Genomic DNA, 21825 nt, shown 5'->3' on the forward strand with positions numbered 1-21825 from the left:
TTACACTGGGAGAGATACCCAGCTCTGTTGACACAAAAACTCAGGCCCTGCATTATATTTTGATATTTATGAATGCCAGTACTAGTTAAATAGGGTAAAATACTTGATGGATACGCCGGCATTTTAAAGCAGCTGCTACTGTTAATATTTATATATTATGCTGTTTTACAGAAAAGGCAACAATATTGTTTACTTCAATAAAGGAAGCGCTTTAATAAATCCATTGAATGGCATTTGTTGTTTTGCTGTGGTTTTGAAAGGTATGGTCTCAAAAAAATGTAATGGTACTGGTATTGAATACAAAACGACAAGTACTGTGACATCAGTACATGTGAAAATAGTATCAATACTGATTAATGCCCTGTCCAAATGAGCACAAATTGTAAAAATGCACAACTACATTTTTAAGAGGTTGCCGACTCATAAAAAACTAGCTTTGTATACTTTCAATGTGTTAGCTGATCTACAACAGCTCTCTTAATAAACAGCAGTCTAAAACAGTGACTGCTTAAGGCAATAAGCGGCAGCTACTAAAAGGTTCATTGCAGAATCAACTTACATACCTGTGTAGCACACCATTAGTAATATGCAATCCATATCCGGGGGTGTGTGGTAGGCCATTTATTTTATTCCAAAGATTAACAAATAATAGCAACAGTAGTTGGGTATACTACTGTTGTCCCTGGTCTAAAATGCATCACTGAAGTCATTTATTGCCAATTAAAGAAATGGTTTTAATGTATTTTATTTAAAAATATAGCTTTATTTAAAGAAACTGTGCAATTTCAAATTACAGATTGTATATTTGGGTAAGAAAAATAAATAAATAAAAAATTTTTTTAAAAAAACACTCATCTCTGATGTTACTCCTAGTTACTCTTAGCAATGATCACTAAAAAGGCAGGGTCTCCCCACACCTTCCCCAAACCTCCTGTAAGTTGTGCCAAAAACACTACCTTTAACTACTGACAGAAACTGTCTAATCAATGCTCAGAATACTGTTATCCAATTAAATAAATTTGAAAAAGTCTTGGAAAGCTTTTGAAACACAAGTACAACTTGGTTAGTTCCTTTTTATCTATCAAGTTAGCATTTATGAGGGCTGTGGGTTCTTCCAATTTTGTAATGTTCATTACAGATGTACTCTGTTTCTGCTCAGTTTTGACATTAACATTTTATCATTTCAGCGTTATTAAATTTTAACAAAGCAGGATGCTCCAATTCATTATTCAACTTATGCCATTCAAAAACACTGCTGAAAAGGCACGTATGGGATGTGTCATCCTAAAGAGCCAGTTAATGGTTTACCAACATAGGCCTAATGTTTAAGTAAATGTCATGGTTTAAAAAAAGTACGATTTTTTTGTACTTTACCACTGATTGTATGTCTTGTTCTTCACCTTTCAGAATTAACCAATCTTAATTTATATAAAAAACAGACACAAAGCTAAAATTTAATCATCCCAATTGAGAAAGCCTCACAGATACATAAATATCTGTGACATCACTGACATTTATTTTACTCTGACATTATGGAAGCATCCAGTAGCATGTGTCTTATGCTGTTGTGCATCTTTTGTAATTAATTAAGTCAGCGTTTAATAAATTATTGGGACACCAGGACGAATGGTTGCAAGAAAACATGACCACAGAGTGACAAGAAACATTTATTCTCATTTAAATTGGATTTTGTTTTTCAAAGTGATACTGAATTGAAATACGGTATATCTGCATTATGTTCAATACAGTGAATTCAACAGTTTTATGGATTGTTATAATTGTAAAGTTTGGGAAGGCATGATTTCCTTCTTGCCTTGGCATTACATGCATTATAACTCAGAGGAGAGAGAAAAAGGGGAGAAAAAAAAAAAAAATACAGCAGAGTCTCGCTTATCCGACATAAACGGACTGGCAGAACGTCGGATGAGCTAAAATGTTGGATAATGGGAGGTGTTAAGAAAAAGCCTATTAAACGTCAAACTATGTTATAATTTTACACATTACGAACCTCGGTTCATGAACGTCTCTGAACACGTACAAATCGGGTTACGACCAAAAAGTTCGCCAAACTTTTGCCTCTGTTCACGACCACACACTCGGTATACAAACATGCCAGTTTCCCTTTCGATTTGTGCGCGCTGATGATTTCCGCACATGTTCAGTCTCTCCCTGTGCAGAGAGAGAGACGCGCTCGAGAGAGAGACACACGCACGCGAAGGGGGGGGGGGGGTTAGGGGGGGGCTGGCCACATAATCATGATTTACAACAAAACAACAGAAATTTTTTTCTGAAAAAAATGAACTTAGCAACAAAAAATAGACTACACTCGCAACTTGCAGTTCCTGTTGCCGATTGATGCGTTTTTTTTTTTTTGGGACATCGGATAATACAGAATGTCGGATAAGCGAGACTCTACTGTAGTTTCAAAACAAAACAATCTACTGTGCCAGAAAGCTCTATGACTTGCCAAGGGAGGCCTGCTGTGGTCTTTCAGATTGCCATTTAAAATATTAAAAGCAAACTTCTGAAAAAATGTGAAGGGGAATTAAGGAACATCTCAATTTTGCACCAGACAAAGAACTTTCAAAAAATGAGTTACTGAAGATGGTTCAGGCCAGTGTCTGTGGTGAAAAGCTACCATGACATTCAATTACAACTATTTTTGAGCTTTTTCTTGTGTAAACAGAAACCCAACACACTGACACACATACAGTATGTCCTGAACTTAGGTAGAGCATCTTCAATTTAGCTAAAAATGTCTATTAATAACTATAGTTTACCAGACAAATTTTATACAAAACACAAAAAAAACTATTCATAGACTATGAATGTGTTTTGTGATAGACTTATGTTGTAAATATCCAGCCTTCCCACACGTAGAATTAAAATCATTATCACATCTCCTTCTTCTTTAGTAGATACTCCCGTTTTTACCTATTCCACTTTCATTTCTCAGTATTTGATATCTTGTCATTCCTAGATTTTGCATTACAAATTAAAACAGTGTGTACTTTCCTTTCAAAAACATAACACAACAATTCACTACTCAAATACTATGCATTACAGAATACAACAACTAAATGAACATTACAGTATGCATGAATTGCAAAGTTATGCAAAAACATTATTTTAAAAAATACACACAAAAAAACAACATTTTTGTTTACTATGAAATTCCAACAGCATAGTCATAGTAACTAAGAACTGATTATTTGCAGTTCTGGAACTCCATTAAGTCTTAATTACTAGCAATACCTCAATAAGTAATGCAGTTACAATATATTGATTGAACAAACAATCTGGTTAGATTTTCTTTGCAAAATACATTACCAAGCATTTTGATCACCACATCTGTGATATAAAACAAAACAGATCACTGTAAAACAATGGAAAGAGCCATATGTTCTACGAAATGATGTACACTCCATACAAATCTAAAACTAATGGGCTCTTTTTTTTTTTTTTAAGCAAAATGTTCCATGCTGTCATATTATTAAATTTTCACATAGAGGACCAAAATAAGACACTGTACATTTCACACATCAATTTAAAAGTATAATGGAGAGGGAGTATTAATTTTTTATGATTTATGTTTTCTGATCTTTTCAGCACATAATCTTGTATCTGTTAACACCTGCACATTTAACTATTCAGTAGTTTATGAGTACAGCTCAGACAACACTGTACAGTAAAATGAAAAGCTTTTCCTTCAATTTATTAAGTGCCAGAAAAATGCATCCTGAAGAAGAATAGGAACCTGTAAGAAGGAAAGCTCATTATAATTTTATGTAGATAAAACCATGAATGGGTGCTTTTGTGACCACCCATTTCACTGATCCTTGAAAAACTAACACAAAAATAAAAGCAGCTGAAAATAAACTTACAGTTCTATAATAAATAAGGCAAGTCACAAACACTGCATTACTATGGGGTTGAAGGCAGCCCTGTTCTTATATTTAGGTTAACTCACTAACAGTTTCACTGTTCTGGGCAGCCACTACACTATAACTAAAAAGAGAATAGTATGATTAATCCACTTTTTAAGAGGATACAAAGAGAAACTGGCCAATGGGAATTGTATCTTCCTATGTGCAAGAAAGGACAAAGCCGGTTATACTTCCTTAGAAGGCTGGCTTCCTTCAACATCTGCAATAAGATGCTGCAGATGTTCTATCAAACAGTTGTGGCGAGCGCCCTCTTCTACGCAGTGGTGTGCTGGGGAGGCAGCATTAAGAGGAAAGACACCTCACGCCTGGACAAACTGGTGAGGAAGGCAGGCTCTATTGTTGGCATGGAGCTGGACAGTTTAACATCTGTGGCAGAGCGAAGGGCGCTCAGCAGGCTCCTATCAATTATGGAGAATCCACTGCATCCACTAAATAATGTCATCTCCAGACAGAAGAGCAGCTTCAACGACAGACTGCTGTCACTGTCCTGCTCCACAGACAGATTGAGGAGATCGTTCTTCCCCCAAACTATGCGACTCTTTAATTCCACCAGGGGGGGTAAACGTTAATATTTAACATTATACATAGTTATTGTCTGTTTTTTTCACCTGTATTATTATCATTCTTTAATTTAATATTATTTATTGTATCAGTATGCTGCTGCTGAAGAATGTGAATTTCCCATTGGGATTAATAAAGTATCTATCTATCTATCTATCTATTCAAAGTAAGGATTTTTTGAATATCAAGACCAAGAGTGACCTACTTTTAAAATATATACATATATGTGCTACAATGCAACATTCAATAGAGAGTTAATGATTAAACCTATTTGCTTAAGATAATGTCATCAACATCAGTTCTAAACTTGTCAATCGTACAGTAACATGCAATTAATAATAAAGATTCCTACTAGCAGAGCCATCGTTGCTGCTGGCAATAAAAGTCATGTGCAACTAGATGTGTTGCTCAATAAAAAAGCTCTACAGTAATCCCTCACCTATCGCGGGGGTTACGTTCCAGAGCCCCCCGCGATAGGTGAAAATCCGCGAAGTAGCGACCTATATTTATTTTATTATTTATACATATTTTAAGGCTTTATAAACCCTTCCCACACTCTTATAAACACTTCCTATGCTCTTAAACACTTTCTACAATTCTTAAACACCTCAGACCAACACTGCACACTGCACGCAGCGATCAGACGTCAATGTGTCTGCACTCGCTTTGTGAAGGGGGGCAGCTGAACTCACGCTGAGCAGAAATGGACTTTGTGCTGCTTCTGCCAAAATGCCTGCTTGTCGCTCTGCACGTTCGGAAGGAGTGTGTGTGTGTGTGTGTGGGGGTGTGTGAGAGCTGAACGCACCTTCGCTCAAACCCCCCCTCCCCGGAAGCGCAGTACGCTCCTGCCACTTCACATTGTCAAGGGGGTGGGGAGCTGAATGAACGCTAAGGAGAAGTGGACTTTGTGCTGGCTTTGTGCTGCTTGTCGCTCTGCGTGTCAATAATTTTAAGCCTGTACATCACCAATTTTCCTGTCTCACTGTCTTGTCTTGCGTGAAGTTAAAATGTTTTATAATAGTGAGATGTTACTCATATCCTTAGCCCGACATCCACATATCATATGTGTTAACAAAGTGTGCTTTATAAGTTTACATGTGTTTAAAGCATGTGGGATGGGTATTTTAAGGCTTAAACTATAAAAATGTTTATTTATATGGTCTTTCCATATCGCAGATTTTCTCCTGTTGCTGATGGGTCTGGAACATAACTTCCGCGATAGGCGGGCAATCACTTGTATTTAAAAACCCGCAAAGTCGTGAATCCGCGAAAAGTGAACCGCGAAGTAGCGAGGGATTACTGTACTTAAATCTTAATGCGCCCAAGTAAAAAAGTTCATAAAAGTTAAGAGCAACAACCACATATGTATACAGTAATCCCTCGCTATATCGCGCTTCGCCTTTCGCGGCTTCACTCCATCGCGGATTTTATATGTAAGCATATTTAAATATATATCGCGGATTTTTCGCTGCTTCGCGGGTTTCTGCGGACAATGGGTCTTTTAATTTCTGGTACATGCTTCCTCAGTTGGTTTGCCCAGTTGATTTCATACAAGGGACGCTATTGGCAGATGGCTGAGAAGCTACCCAACTTACTTTTCTTTCTCTCTCTCTTGCGCTGACTATCTGTGATCCTAACGTAGGGGGTGTGAGCAGGGGGGCTGTTCGCACACCTAGACAATACAGACGCTCGTCTAAAAATGCTGAAAGATTATCTTCACGTTGCTACCTTCTGTGTGAAGCTTTTAAGTATGCTGCACGGTGCTTCACATACTTAAAAGCTCAAAGGGCACGTATTGATTTTTTTATCTGTCTCTCTCTATCTCTCTCTAACTCTCTCTCTCTCTGCTCCTGACGGAAGGGGTGTGAGCTGCCGCCTACAACAGCTTTGTGCCGCGGTGCTTCGCATACTTACAAGCCAAACAGCCCTATTGAATTGTTTGCTCCTTTGAAGAGGAAGATATGTTTGCATTCTTTTAATTGTGAGACAGAACTGTCATCTCTGTCTTGTCATGGAGCACAGTTTAAACTTTTGAAAAAGAGACAAATGTTTGTTTGCAGTGTTTGAATAACGTTCCTGTCTCTCTACAACCTCCTGTGTTTCTGCGCAAATCTGTGACCCAAGCATGACAATATAAAAATAACCATATAAACATATGGTTTCTACTTCGCGGATTTTCTTATTTCGCGGGTGGCTCTGGAACGCAACCCCCGCGATGGAGGAGGGATTACTGTATATATTTTTTTTTAAAAATCCTGTCAAAAACTTTCAGCAGCACTGCACCTTTATGACTATTAATGTAGAACTAAAGTGAACAACGCATTGTCTGTTTCTGCCTCCAAAGGGCAGTATAAAGTTTAGCAGACACAGTTGATTTAGCAAACTAAATGGCAAAAGTAAATGTTAAAAAAGCACATTAAATAGACGTGATATGCAGATTTCATTTAAGCATGAACAACAAGCTACAGTAGGGCTTAAAAAAATAAATAAATAAATAAATAAAAAAATAACACACACCAGTTCAAATCTACAAAACTGCCATGATTACTAGGTTTAAAAATAATTGAAGACCTCTACAGCCTAGGATTTACTGTATTTTACAGAATAAAGCTATTCATATGAATAGAAGAAACTGTATAAATGAGAGACAACCACTTAGTCCACCTTTATAGAGACGGAGAAAAACCACATGAGATTTTAATTGGACAAGTGCCTATCAAAATCACATTAAAAGAATCTTTTCAATAATTTTCATTCCTAACGACAATGTTCTTGCTTAATTAATTTTAGCTAGCTTTCCTTTTGTTTAACTATTAACTAGGAAAATAGAATGTAGCTTTAAGATACATTTTTGGTATTCTGAAGTTCCAAGTTATTTTTTCTCTATTGTGTCAGGCTATCATTAATGTATGACTCAGTTGTGAAATAAACACTTCAATGTCAAAAATACCAAACAGCCTTCAAAATCTACTGTATATTTTAAATGTGATAAAGACTAAACACATATTAATGAAACAATTCATTTCTGTACATAAATTTTTTTTACTAACATCAGAAAAGCAATGCAAGTCAATTCTGGCATTTCCAGATTGACACAATAAAAGGGGAACTAACAGATTTAATTAAACTCTGCTAAAATAACGTTTTAGAGGCCTCAAAGTAAAAAAATTATACAAAACAGAAACGTTCAACTTTAAAGATATGACGTAGTGCTTCAGGTTCAGTCAAGTTAATTCCTATTGATTTACCTTTTTGGTGTAGACTTTGCCCTCTTAATTGTATTCTAATATAAATGTCTATTAACAAGGAGTAGATTAGACACAAGGCAAACAAAAATGAATGCTGAAAGGCTGCAGTTATCAGACTCAATCATACATAAGGACTAAAATACCCAGAACACTTTAACACTTGGAATGAAGCCAAGATGAACAATATTGCATACATGATATTAATGTTTTCTAAATACAAAATAAAATTTAGCAACCGCAGTTTTGCAATTTTTGGACTGACACTAAAAAACAAATTGGAAAAATAACAGCTTCCTTAATTAACCCTTTAACCGCCAACTCCCTAAATATTCCCCACGCCAGGCGAAATCTGAACAATTTTCGTTTTTTTACTTTTTTACATTTTTTTTACATTTTTTACATTTATTCAAGCAGTATTGACCACTAAATGTTGTGCAAGTTCTAGAAATGGGCAAACACATAATAAAACACAAAATGTACCTTTTCTCAGGCTTCTGGATTTATTGTCAACTACAAAAACGGAACAGTCAAAAGTAATTCAAAAGTCAAAAGTAGTTCAGTCAATCATAGTTTCATTCCCAGTATTTGAGTTTGCTGTGCCACAGGCCAAAGCAGGGAACTGCACAAAGTCCTGGATTGCTGGGACACTTTGAGCAGAAGGTCTTGACGTCTCTACGCTGACCCTTCTTTGAACAGACATGACAGCGTTTTTCTGAAAGTCCAAAGTCCTTACATTCATCTGGCAACACTGCTGAAATACTACTCATAGGATCCTCTTTGCCAGTGTATACACGAAATCTATAAATGTAACCTGAATTCTCAGCTAAGCAAAACATCTTGATACCAAACCGTGCCCTTTTCAATGGTAGATACTGTCGAAACTGTAAGCGGCCCTTCCACGACAATAAACTTTCATCAACTGCAACTGACGGTCCTGGCATGTAGGGCAACTGAAATGCTTCAAATAAATGATCAATCAAAGGACGTAGCTTGAACAAGTGGTCGCGGTTTGGATCTTTCTTATCTGGCTCGTTTCTGTTGTCATTCAAATGAAAGAATTTCAGCAGCAAAGAGAATCGGTTACGTGTCATGACAGCTGCAAAAATAGGTGTTGCATACATAGGATCTGTAGACCAGTACATCTCAATATCTGGTTTTCTGATTATTCCCATCAACATCAAAATCCCAATGAATTTTTTCATTTCGTTTTCATCAGTGTCAAACCAAGCACGAACACGGGAATGTGGAGGTAAATTGGGATTTTTCTCAATAAACTGTGCTGCATACAGATTTGTCTGATGAACAAAATGTCTGATCAAATCAGGTGACACAAACAGCTCATAAAACTGCTCAGCAGTGTAATTGTTTACATCAACAATAAAGCCACACGTTCCCTCAAACGAATGCAGAAAAGGTAGTTCACCACGGGCAGCAGCCCAGCTGAGATGCTGGGGATACACCCACTCAGCGCCGTCATCCGATGCGTCTTCATTCACAGTATCATGCAGCGCACGTTGCTGCTCATCACTGTCGCTAAAATCTTCTTCAGAACTGCTACAATCATGATCAGAACTGTCCAAAATCGCCTGCAAAGCCTCACTTGAAGTCAGTTTACGTTTCGCCATATTCACAGCTGTTACATGCGAATCACGTCACATGACCGGCCAAAACAACCACAGACTTGTCGAAATACAACGTAGTAATAATACCCACGCCAAACCGTCAGTTATACTACTTGCCAGGCATTCATATAACCACAGGCAAATGTGCCGGATAATTCCGGCAGTATGGTGTTAGCAATAAAACAACGGTGCCGGATATATCCGGCAGAGGGCGGTTAAGGGGTTAAGGCAGAAGTTCAATTGAAGGCAGAATTGGTTGGAACAAAAAACTGCGGGGCGAGAGGGAGCTCCCAAGACTGAACTTGCCACTCTGTTAACTACAAAAGGTAACAAGTGTATTTTATTTTTTGCAGCCAAAGGTTTTTCTCTAAAATTACACCCATAAAACATCCACCCTACAAAGAAATGTTCTAAAAAAAAAAAAAAAAAAAAATGACATGCATCAGTGACTAACCACAGTTTTTCTATACAACTACTAAATACTATACACTATTTGAACTATGGTAATAAGACACTGTAAAAGGAACACAGTCATATTTTTTTTAAAAGACTGCAGCTTTATAATTAATGGCAACTAAAAGCTTTGTAAAAATTTACGGTATGCAATCAGACACAGCGTAGCACCATCTATATTACTAAACGACAGTTTAATTTATGCACGGCGGACGCACCAAAGCGCATGCACACTGCGCCGCAGCGCCCCAGAGTCAAACGCAGCGGCTTCCCAGAGTCAGTAGGTGGCGCCCAAACAACACAACCTGTAAACTAAACTTGCTCTAATCCACTGTGCCAGCAATCTGTGTGGAATGTTTGAATCACATAACGGTAATTCAGTAACAGAGAAACAAAAATGAGACCACATGGATAAAAACAATAAACGGAGACTCCTACCACACGCCTCACAAACACCAGAAGCAAAGAAGTCACAGCTCCAAAACGAAACACAAAACCAAGCCCGTATGGATGAAAACAATGAACGAAGGCGCCTACAACGCGCTTCTGAAACACTACATGCAAGAGAGGCATGGATCCAAAAAGAAACTGCAGAAGGGCTACACGTTGTCAAAAAGGTCAAGTTAAGCTGCCTCCTTTGGATAAGTAAAAGCTTTATGGAATGCATTAGATCCTACAATAGTTCATTTGCCTTTGCATCTACCGGGGTAAATATCAAGCCACCACCTGGGAATGGCCCATACTGCTTTCGCGTGTGTGGACAAATATTGCATCAGATTGGAACAGTGCACCCTGAGCCAAATCACCACCGCAAATGTGCCCAAATGTACGTGTTAGATCTAGATGACGCAGTTTATCAACGAATGAACCTTCCTAAAAACAAGCAATGCACAGAGCTAATAATGAGAAACGTAGCTGAAGTCATAAACAATCACCCATTAGCAAACTCTATAAAAATGCTACATGAGGTTGATAAAGAAGCCAATACAAAAGCAGGGGTGGACGGTGTGGCACCAACTAAAATTGCCGTAGTGCTAATAAAGGACAAAGAACAGGATCCGAGACGATACAATGTTCCCATCGTTAATGAAGTGGCAATTGTGTCTCAAAGTAAAGACGGTGAGCCTCCGTTTCACCGCGATATTCTCATGCATTTACGTCCTGATGGAACCAACCAACCTAAACTTGATACTTTGACATTCCCCATTTTGTTTCCAACTGGCCAGGAAGGATGGAGTGCTGGAATTTGCAGATATAAAACAAATCAAACACAGAAAAGATCACGGGTATCAATGAAAGAATATTTGTCCTACAGACTCTCGGTGTGAGACGAGTTTAATCCATTAATCAATGCACAATGCAGGAAAGCTAACTCAACAATACATAGTTGATGTTTACGTTCGAGCACAATCACATGATCTCCAATGGATTAAAAACAACCAACCTGCACTGAGGGCCGATAACTACAAGTCGCTGATGGAGTACATAAATCGTGATGCGGACGTGGTAGATCACCCTGCTGGAAAAGCGGTTATTATGAGTGCAGCGTGAACGCCGGGTTGTACAGTATATATGCACAGATGCCAGAGGCAACAGGCAAGTCGTTCACACTACCACCGCTGCCAAAAGCGAGACTGCATGGATAAAAACAATACACGAAGGCGCCTACAACGCGCTTCTGAAACACGCCTCATGACTAGCAGAATCGTACGTCAACGTCGCCGCCATACTGTGAGTGGCACTGTGGACGCACCCACCCTCCATGATATTTCATCCCTACAAATATTGGAGGGAACAGAAAGTGATTGCCAGTCTTGGATTTGCGATTCTTTCGAGAATTGCGGGGTTGCTGGTAAAAACAGTAATGCGGTCAAGATTGGAGACAGTGAAATTCTGAATAGAATGTTAATGTTCATCTGTAGTCTTTCCTTTTATTTCCTGAAGTTTTAGCAGTCAAGCTTCTTTAGACTAGACAAGAATAAAGCCAACCAGAAAATCTCCTGCCACTTAAACACCTTACTGCAAGCATCACTCACTCTCAAATAGGACAGACACTCATTTCTTTGTAAAGTAACATTGTGTGCGGGGTGTGTACTTCAGTTTAGAAGGTACACACAAGCAGAAGGAACATTTGTATTCACACAACACCTTGATACAGCACCTACCACTCACAGACCACCCTTTATGTGTGCCCAGTTTATCCAAAACATAGTAGTTATAGCAGTTTGGTTATCTTTTGAATGAAGCAGGTTACAGGACTTCAAAAAATAAAATGTTAAAGGGAAGGTTTTCACATTATGTCAATTCTGAATAATGTTATAACACAGAACTGGTTGCAAGTGTGAAATACTATGTTGCATTTGACTCTGGCTTTTCAATGCTCATCAAATATCATGTTAAAAGAATGTATTTAGCGGACATCAGACAAATATGTGGAAATTTATTACAGTTAAAGAGAAAAAAAAAGTGTTTCAGATGCCAAGACATGCTGTAATAGCGATGTATCTACTGTATTTTGCAGTTGCCATAAGCAAGCATTTTGGAACATGTTTAATTTTTAAATCAGTAATGACACTAAAGTGTCCTAGCAAATCCAACTTAAACGCAACACGGATCATCAATTAAGTGATATTTCGCAGTAGCTAATTTTGCCTCAGTGACATCAGGTAATATGTTTCTATATTGAAGCTAGTAGTACCAGGCCAAATACAATATGCAACTGGCTTTCTTACATAATTATAGCATGAAAGGCACTTTGTTCCCTCTCCATTCTTTCTATACTGCTTTTAGATGCCACATTCAACTAAAATGTAGCTGTGGCGGGTTTTAGACACCAAAAAAAAAAAAAAAAACAAATTACAGAAAATACAATATTTTGTATTATATTGCTAATGTCCTGACCCACATATTTAAACATTATGAATTGCACCAGAATAAACAAAAAATAACTCCAAAAATTCACCTGTCAGACATTTTTTCAGTTAACTGACAGGTACACACAGTTACTTGACTTGACACAGTACTCTTCTATAATAAGATACTGCATTTAAAGGCTCGATTTAAATGCATGAGCAGGACTCTATCCTGGCAGAACTCCAAATCACAACAAATGCCTTCAGAACACAATTATTACATTGTTGGCCACCTAAGAGCTGTCTTTGACCAATTCTGATTAGCAAAAACGTGAAGAACTACATGCTGCCCTCTGGTAACTAAGTCAAGTCTAATTTCCTGAAATTAAAGCCTTTCAGTGAACTTTGTTTGTACTCTACTACTTTATCTGTACATTCCAAAAACTGCTACTTAATTGACCATTTGATGATTTCTTTACAAATTTCAAAGTCACACAACAGATGGTAAAGAATTGTTCTGTTAACATGATGCTAAAAAGAAAATAGAGGAAGCTGTGATGAGAACAATATCATCCTAAAACTGCAATGTCTTAAACTGCAAAACGTTTTACTAGGTAGTGCAAACATAGCAATCTGTATACACACACCAAACCGAAGCTGTTCCACATCGCATGCAGCAGTTATAATTCAATCACAAAAACTCACTTTCACTTATGATTACTACAAAGTATCTAATCTACAGTATAAAACACTCATGCATCACTTTGACATTTAAGGAAGCAGATTCTTTAATTCTTGTGTGAATTAAACAGAGTAAAAAATCTGGTCATTTTAAATGATTAAAACCCTATGGTTCTTGTCTGATCAACATTCATAAGGATTTAAAAATGGAAAAATAAAATGGCACTGACAAACTACAAACAAATCATTTCAAGATACAGTACTTTACCTTATTATCAGTTAATGTTAGGACTGACTGAAATTATGTAGACTAAAAAACAAATGATCTGTAGTCATTCCAAATCGATCATGAACATCACCGTAAGTGTTCTAGGAAAACAATACAATATTTTAAATGTTAGCACAATGTATCTCTTGTAAACACTTTGGCATTTATTTTTCAGTTGCTTTACATAACGTCTGAAAAAGAAAAAGGAGCAGCCTATCATGTAAAATGATCAGATTAATAATGGTTCTTAAGTTTAGGTTTAAGTTTAAGTTTAAGTTTAGTCATAATTTACAGATTCACTTGCTCTAGTAGCAACATGCAAAAGAGCCATAAAACAAAAGGAGTAAAAGAAAATAAAAACTATTAACACATGTGCAGGATCATGAGCTATACACACACAATAAATAAAACAAAAAGTAAACTCTCTCTCAATGTCACTTTATAACCAGCTGGGGGGAAAACCGAGCACAATTTTTTTGGGTAAAGGTTATGTGAAGAAATTTAAAAAAAAAAAAACATTCTAGTAGCACTTCTTGGAAAATTATGTTGAAATAAGATAACAAACAGAGGGTGTAATGGATGAAGATGGGCAGCATTAGTTATGAGGGTCTTTCATTTTCACCATTATGTCTTTTATGCCACCATCTCCAGCAAGTCCTTTGTCAGACCTATAATGTAGATATCATTAATTCCTTGAGCAGTCCACACTTAGACCAGTATACTGTACTAGCCACTGTGGAACGGAAGAACATTCGCAGCATGATACTCCACACGTTAAATAATGTCAAGTCTTGTCATAATAAACAGCCTGATCGTGTACCTTCAGATGGAATCCCATGCATTTACAAGTCAGAAGCACTTTTCATAACAATCATGGTAACTGATACCATGGGTACCATATAACGCGGATATACCAAAATGGTAACTAATCAGGCATGACAAATAAACGACTGTACAAAATGTTTAAAAAAAGGCATATTAAGGCAACGGCAGACACTCCCACCCCAAACCTTCTCCTTACCCCAGCATATGCAGTATGCACTCACAGCAGATATAGACCTCAAATGTGGTAAGCCTTTTGGACAGCGTCGAAAGGGCATTTCGCTTATCCGCGTTTATTACTTTATAATCAAGCTATGCGGAAAACAAACATTCAGCAAAGCTAATTTATTGCTCGGATAAAAGGAGATTTAAATAACTGCACACTTATAGCACTTGGAGGAGCGTCGAGAGTACGTGTATTGCGGAAGTTAATTTAGTAACAGTTTGCACCCACTGCTGGGTTTTGAAATTAACACAGGCCTTTAACCTCTAATCGGCTTTATGTTCATATCCTATAGTTCTTTAGTATCCAGTTTGTGGAGTGTAACTAACTGTCACCAAAGCACTTTGATCGCCTTCCTATTTTAAGTGCGTGCCCCGCCCCCAACACACCACACCCCGAGAAAAGGCAACCGTACTATCAGCGAAAGACGCTACAAAAGGATGATCCACTGGAGGTTAATGTGCAGCAAAGAAAAACATTGTTACATTAGTAACATGTCTTTTCTATAAAACTGGAAAATAAAATGAGCTTCGTCTGCGTAATGAAAGCGATAAACGACTCGCATTTGGAATTGCCTCACACGCACGCTTGGAAGCTTTCGGCTAAACGCACTTTGCCTGGGAGACTCGCAGCGTCAATTACGGGCACACCTCTCAAAATGCTGACACTCGTGTTATGCACAAATCGCGTGTTATCTTACAGCTGTCAACATGGTCTGAACACATTTCTGTAAAATGCATGTTAATGCATTAAGTACAGTAGATTACTGTGCCAATTTAAGATTATCAGAAATGTCAGGCGACGGGGGGTGGGTAAACTTCGAGTTACTGCAACTGCGCGCACACGCCCACCCAAGGCACGTTTGTTTACATTATTGAAACACTCAGTCTCTGCCTCCGTTGAAACTATATTTTAAAAGTTGCTTAACAACTTCAAAAGAACACAGCAATAATGTAGAGTTACACCACTGGCAAGACCTGCAAGTGTTTACCTAACCCTCCCGGGATAAAGGACACAGAAAGTCCAAGCGTTACCTGTTCTGGTATCGGGCGTTGCAGTTGCTCCCGGGCCTGGGGTGTCGGGCCTTGTCGCGTTTCTCATGTCAGCCATATAACGTGAAGTGCGTCACGCATATCTTTCTTAATTCGAAATGGACACAGCGAGTACACTATCGAGTCCAAACGGTGCTCCAAACACAATTTACTGTACACGCTTTACTGCGAGGACAGAGGATGCTGCAAAACTGCCTTCAAAAAGGTTCCCCTCCAGCGTTAAGTATCTTGTTACTTTCTCCCGACATTGACTTCATGCGTTTTAATTTGCATGTTTGGAAAATCCTCAATGCTCTCCATATTAGTCCGCAGAAAATAACAGAACGCCAGTATTTTCCAAACAATTTCCAGTTCCACTCGTCTTCCTGCGTAACATTGCAACAACGACCAGCCCCAAACACAACTTTGCAATGAAGAAGTACTGAAGGGTGGCTTTCTTGCTTTCCAGGTGCAACATAAGCATTAAAGCACGATACAAAATTGCATTCTTGTTATGTTCAGGTGATCGATGTCCGGAACACTGGCACCTAGCTTTCCAGTCGGCTACCCGCTGCTCTAGTGGGTCCCAAATCTTGAGCTGATCCTCGTGTACCGCCTCCTCTTGACTAACAATGTGGAATCCAACCAAATTGCAGAGAACGTCCCAATTGACGTGTTCTTAAACCAATGGAAAAGCAAAACAATGAATGTAGTCGCGCCACAAAACTCTTAACCCCGCCTTTCAAACATTGATTGACTCCGGTATGGACAAATCAACATACAGGCAGCTGTTCCCTTCAGTGTTGGGACATTTGCACACGTTCTGATGCCGCGGCTGCTGCTCGTCAGTATTGCTGAGTGAGCACGGTTATTTCGCAATGTGAAAAAACTTTAGAAACAGCGGACGTCTTTGATTTTTAGCAAACTTCTTAAACATCTTAATGGATATTATGATATTTATGCTGTTTTGCCGTTTGTGGATATTTACACCAGTGGTAGCAAACGATGGCTTTCGTAACCTATTTTAAGACAATAATGATTATAGTGTGTTTGCTAGATTGCTTATTTTATTAAGTGCGTATATTACGTCTTGATATCTTAATAGGAGCAGACGGAAAAGTAATATTCAGATTAGTATTCTGTTTTCTACTGATTCATGTTTATCTGTTCAGTTTCTATACAGTTTATTAAAGGTGGCACTATGATACACTTTACCTTCCTCAGAAATTTAAGGCGATTACTATTATTTGATTTTAAAATAGAAAAAAATGTAACAGATTAGAGGGTACTTCATTAATACTGAAAAGGAAATTCACTTTTTTCAGCAGCAATGCAAAAGAAAAAGCATAATGCAAAATAGTTATTACTCAATACATGAAATATAATAATGATGTAAAATATAAACAAATATTGTCACTTTGCAAATGTGTCTTTTGTACCTTGACTAGTAACACTCGGACCTCCAGTCCTTGAACAAAGGTGGTTCATGAGCCTCTCTCTCAAGGAACACCACAGGTCACTCCGCCAAGGATGCTGATCAGTTACCTTTAGTTACCATTTAACCTTAAAGTTAACTTTTATCAGTCATCCTGTGCAATGTGCTTCACTGTCAGCAGAGCTCACTGTGGTTCTTTTCTTATCAGTGATGCCACGTACCTGCACAGTTGTTTTTTTCCTGACAGAATGTGGTCATGCCAGTGTTTTCCACATGCCTACACAGTTGTTCTTTTACTGTCAGTTAGGGTGTGTGGCAGCACCACTGCTTGCCAAGAGAGGGATCCGAATTTCAATTACGTGGCTGAGGTAGCTCGCACATCCAGTTCTTGGGTAACATTGCAAAATATCACGCAATGAGCTCTTGTTTAAGACTAAGATCAAGATCATTTAAGGCCCAGTGGTTTGCAAGTTTTTTGCATGACAGACAAATAACCCTAAGAATTTTACATACGCAGATACAGAGGTTTTATACAGTTCAATGGCTGTAGCACCTCTCAGCCTTCCACGATGTAATGACCAATGGATAAAGGTGCATCAGGATAAAGCATAATTAGTCATAGTGAACCATAATTTTGTCATCATCCTCTTTCTGTGTTAAATTGCCAATGATACTAGCATTTAAAGAATATGTTTTACACTGTCTATAAAGAATATATGAATGACTGTTTACAAAAAAATCATTACATCTGATTTTTGTACAAAATTAACTCCAGTGTGGTGTGACCTAATTCAAGGGAGAGACAGTATTAAAAAGGAATGTAATTAGTGAGCAAATTAAATGTATAAGATCACAAATTTGATTTGTATCTTTTTTTGCGAGCTTATCTCCAGGTGCTCCATTTTCGCTCCCACATCCCAAACGTATGTGTTTTAGGTTAATTAAAAGTTCAGACTGACCATAGTTGAGTGTAAGTGTATGCATGAGTTTGCTGCAAATTAGTTTTTTGTGTAGTATTCTATGTTTGCTACCAATCAAGGAAGCCATTTATGTTTTCCATTTGATGTGCCATTTTATAACATTCTGTACTTCCTACAAATGCACAATTTTATTCTACTATGTGAAACTGTAGTAATCAAGTACCTAAAAAGAGCTTGTTATTTTTGTCTTAACCATTGAAATTTAAAATATATATGATTCATTTCCACTTTTATAAACTATAATGTTAAAAATTGCTAAAAACTCTGAATTTAGGTCATATTTGCCTTAAAGAAGCACAATGGAAAGATAATTAAATGATCGCCTTTAGTCCACAAAAAGACACACATTGTCTGCAAACATAGTAATTCATTTAAAGTTTTATTGCTTGTTGTCATGGAGCTTTCATCTTTAATTTCATTCTGTGACTCAGCAGGTAGTATTATGGCCTCACAGATCTTGGCCATTGTTCATTTTCTGGCTTAAGTGCATACTATGTTGAGTTTGCTTGTTCTCCTTAAGTTAATCCTAATATTAATAATTAATATAATTATAAGTAATAATTAGTCATAATCATAAAATGTATTATTAGATTAATTTCCTAATAAATTGGCCCAGTGTTACTTTGCCCACTTTGCATTATTCTCATTGCTATCAGGAAAGTGTTTGTTTTCTTGCAATGCAGTCATGAAAATGTAAGGAAGATCTTTTTTTAAATTTTTTATATATAGTTCTTTGTATGTTTCTTTAAGAAATAATGAAAGGTAAACATAAGACTAGGCTTTTAGCAACTATATAAATCTGTGTTGAAATATGCTTGAAACCGCCCTCCTACATATGTTCTATAATTTTATATAAAGAAGAAAACTCTACTCCTTCATAAGTAAAATGCTTTTATAGTATATCCATCTATTCATTTCCCATTCCTGCTTTTTCCAAATGGGCATCAATTTTACAGTGACTTTTTGTCTAATGAGTAAATCTGTCTCCATCTGCAGGACATTTCTGTTTACTACTGCTAAAAATACTGAAAGATACACATGGAAGATAAATTATGATAAAACTAGTTGTGTTTTATCTGGCTTCTCCTGGGAAATTTCATAAAACACTGGGTCTCCGTTCTAGTGCCTCAGTTAATCTTGTGTATTAGAAGTACTATGCAACTAACTTAGGGCTTTTTTGTAAACAATATTTGCATTTTGTTAACCAAGGACTGATATTATTGGCATGTAGTGTGGCATGGTGGACTTGAAGCCCTAATGTTATGTGTTGAAATCCTGCTACTGATACTGTGTGAGCATGAGAAAGTCACTTTTTACAACATTAGAACAATCTAGATGATAACAGGCCACTCAGTCCAACATACAGTAGCTCACTACTCCTATCCACTTAATTCTTCCAAAATAACATTAAGTAGAGTTTTGAAGGTCCCTAAAGTTCTACTGTCTACCACACTACATAGTAACTTATTCGATGTGCCTGTGGTTCTCAGTGTGAAGAAAAACCTCCTAATTTGTGTGTGAAATTTACCCTTAACAAGTTTCCAAATGTGTTCCCTTTTTCTTGATGACCTCATTTTAAAGTAAAAGTGTTGATCCACTAATTCCCTTCATAATTTCAAACATTTTGATCATGTCACTTTTTAATCTCCTTTTAATCTTTCCTCATAACTCATCCCCTACATCCCTGGAATCAGCCTGGGAAGTCACTCTTCTCTGAACGTTTTCTAGTGCTGCTACATCATTTTTGTAGACTGGAGACCAAAACTGCACACAATACACCAGATGAGGTCTGACCGGTGCATTTTAAAGCTTGAGCATAACCAGTGGCGTAGCATAGTGGGGGCGGCAGGGGCGGCCCGCCCCGGGCGGCACATTTAGGGGGCGGCAAAATTTCACAATAAATAATAATAATATCTTGTAAAAATTTGAACCATACCTAAATAAGGGGGCGGCGGAATTTTCCTCCGCCCCGGGCGGCTGACACCCACGCTACGCTACTGAGCATAACCTCATTTGACTTGTACTCAATGCTTTGTGCTAAATACCTGTATAACCTAACAGTCTGTTAAGCTTCTTAATGGCTTCTGAACACTGTTAGTTGATAGTGAGACGTCATCTACAACCCCTAAATCATTCTCATAGGGTGTACTTTCAATTTTCAGACCTTGTGTATTCAAAGCTAACATTTTTACTTTCTATATATAATACTTTACATTTAATGGTGATCCTAAATTGTCCTTAGTGTGTGCTTGGTGTGTGGGTGTGTGTGTGTATGCCCTGCAGTGGGCTGGCGCCCTGCCCGGAGTTTGTTCCTGCCTTGCGCCCTGTGCTGGCTGGGATTGGCTCCAGCACTCCCCCCGTGACCCTGTGTTAGGATATAGCGGGTTGGATACTGACTGACTGGCTTTACATTTATTTACATTAAATTTCATCTGCCTGTATGTTGATCAAGTCCATCTGTAGTGATTCAACAGATTCTAGCTTGGCTGCCAATGCACTTATCTTGGTATAATCTGCAAATTTAACCAGCTTGTTATTTATATATCTTTCCAAATCATTTATATATATTAAAAATAGCAGCAGCCCTAGCACCTATCCCTGAGGGTCACCACTCTTACAATGATCAAATTCTGATAAAGTTCCTCAAACTATAACCCTCAGCTTCCTGTGTCTGAGCCAATTTTTCATCTATCTACACACAACACTGTGAAGTCCCACTTCTTTTAGTTTGATGCCCAACCTCTCATGTGAAACCTTATCAAATGCTTTCTGAAAGTTAAAATAAATAATATTGTATGAACCACTTGATTATACCCTTCTGTTGATTCCTCAAAGCATTACAGCACGTTAGTAAAGCACAACCTCCCTCTTCTAAACTCATGCTGACTGTTCAGTAACACTCCTGTTCTTGTCATGTGTTGCTCAGTCTTTACCTTAATAATTCCTTCCATTAATTTACCTGTGATGCACGTTAAGCTTACTGGCCTATACTTGCTTGGATCTGCCTTGGATCTCACTTCACCTGCCTGTGCTCCAACTAGACAAATTAAAGCAATGTAACCAATTTGTATCTCAAATGTTGTAAGTTGCCTTGGATAAAGACATTAGTCAAATATTATAAATAATCATATTATTATTAGGTCACTGGAGCAGACTACTTTTAAACATGCTATACACAATCATCCATGAGTAAAACATTCCTACCATAGATCAATTCCTGCTTTTCCTAGTATCTTGGCTTTAGTTGATAGTCACTACATACACAATTTTACAGAAAATTAGTAATTAATTAGTTGTGTTCTCTCTGAGCTGAGTGGGGGTGTGATCGCATGATAGCAGCTCATCCTTTTTCTGGGTGCCACGGAGCACTTTTGAACACTTTTTGGTAATGCACCAGGAGCTCATGAAAGTACATGGATCAATCCCCCCCATTCGTCATTTGTATGAGAGTGGTTTGCAAGGCTCAGCACTTCACAGGGGGTCAACAACCCCCACACCCTTGTCATACCATTTGCTCATTTTTCAAGCAAGAGTGCTTCGTGGCACTCTATACTTTACGCTAGGAGGAAAACAAAGCGCAAAACCTTTATGTATCACAAGGTGTTTTCGCACCTAGTTTGTTTGGTGCGATTTTTTCAAACTATGGTGCGATTTTCCCAAAACGTTGCGTCATTTACGTAGATGTGAACACAGCAATCGCAC

The 21825-nt window shown here is 37.8% G+C and overlaps 1 protein-coding gene across 3 annotated transcripts in view; it reads right to left on the minus strand.

Annotated features, from left to right (window-relative positions):
• Positions 1 to 16329, minus strand: part of tesk2 (testis associated actin remodelling kinase 2) — a 130561-nt gene extending 114232 nt beyond the window's left edge. For 2 of the 3 annotated variants that reach the window (XM_028811255.2, XM_028811254.2), the window contains exon 1: positions 15712 to 16329. The gene's annotated coding sequence lies outside the window, so the exon portion shown is untranslated. Of the gene's footprint in view, positions 1 to 15257; positions 15278 to 15711 lie in introns of those variants that run through there. The other variant, XM_051933131.1, reaches the window with a different exon arrangement.
• Positions 16330 to 21825: the final 5496 nt, after the last annotated feature.

The sequence above is a fragment of the Erpetoichthys calabaricus genome, chromosome 10 (genome assembly GCF_900747795.2).
Source record: "Erpetoichthys calabaricus chromosome 10, fErpCal1.3, whole genome shotgun sequence".
Lineage (NCBI taxonomy): Eukaryota > Metazoa > Chordata > Cladistia > Polypteriformes > Polypteridae > Erpetoichthys > Erpetoichthys calabaricus.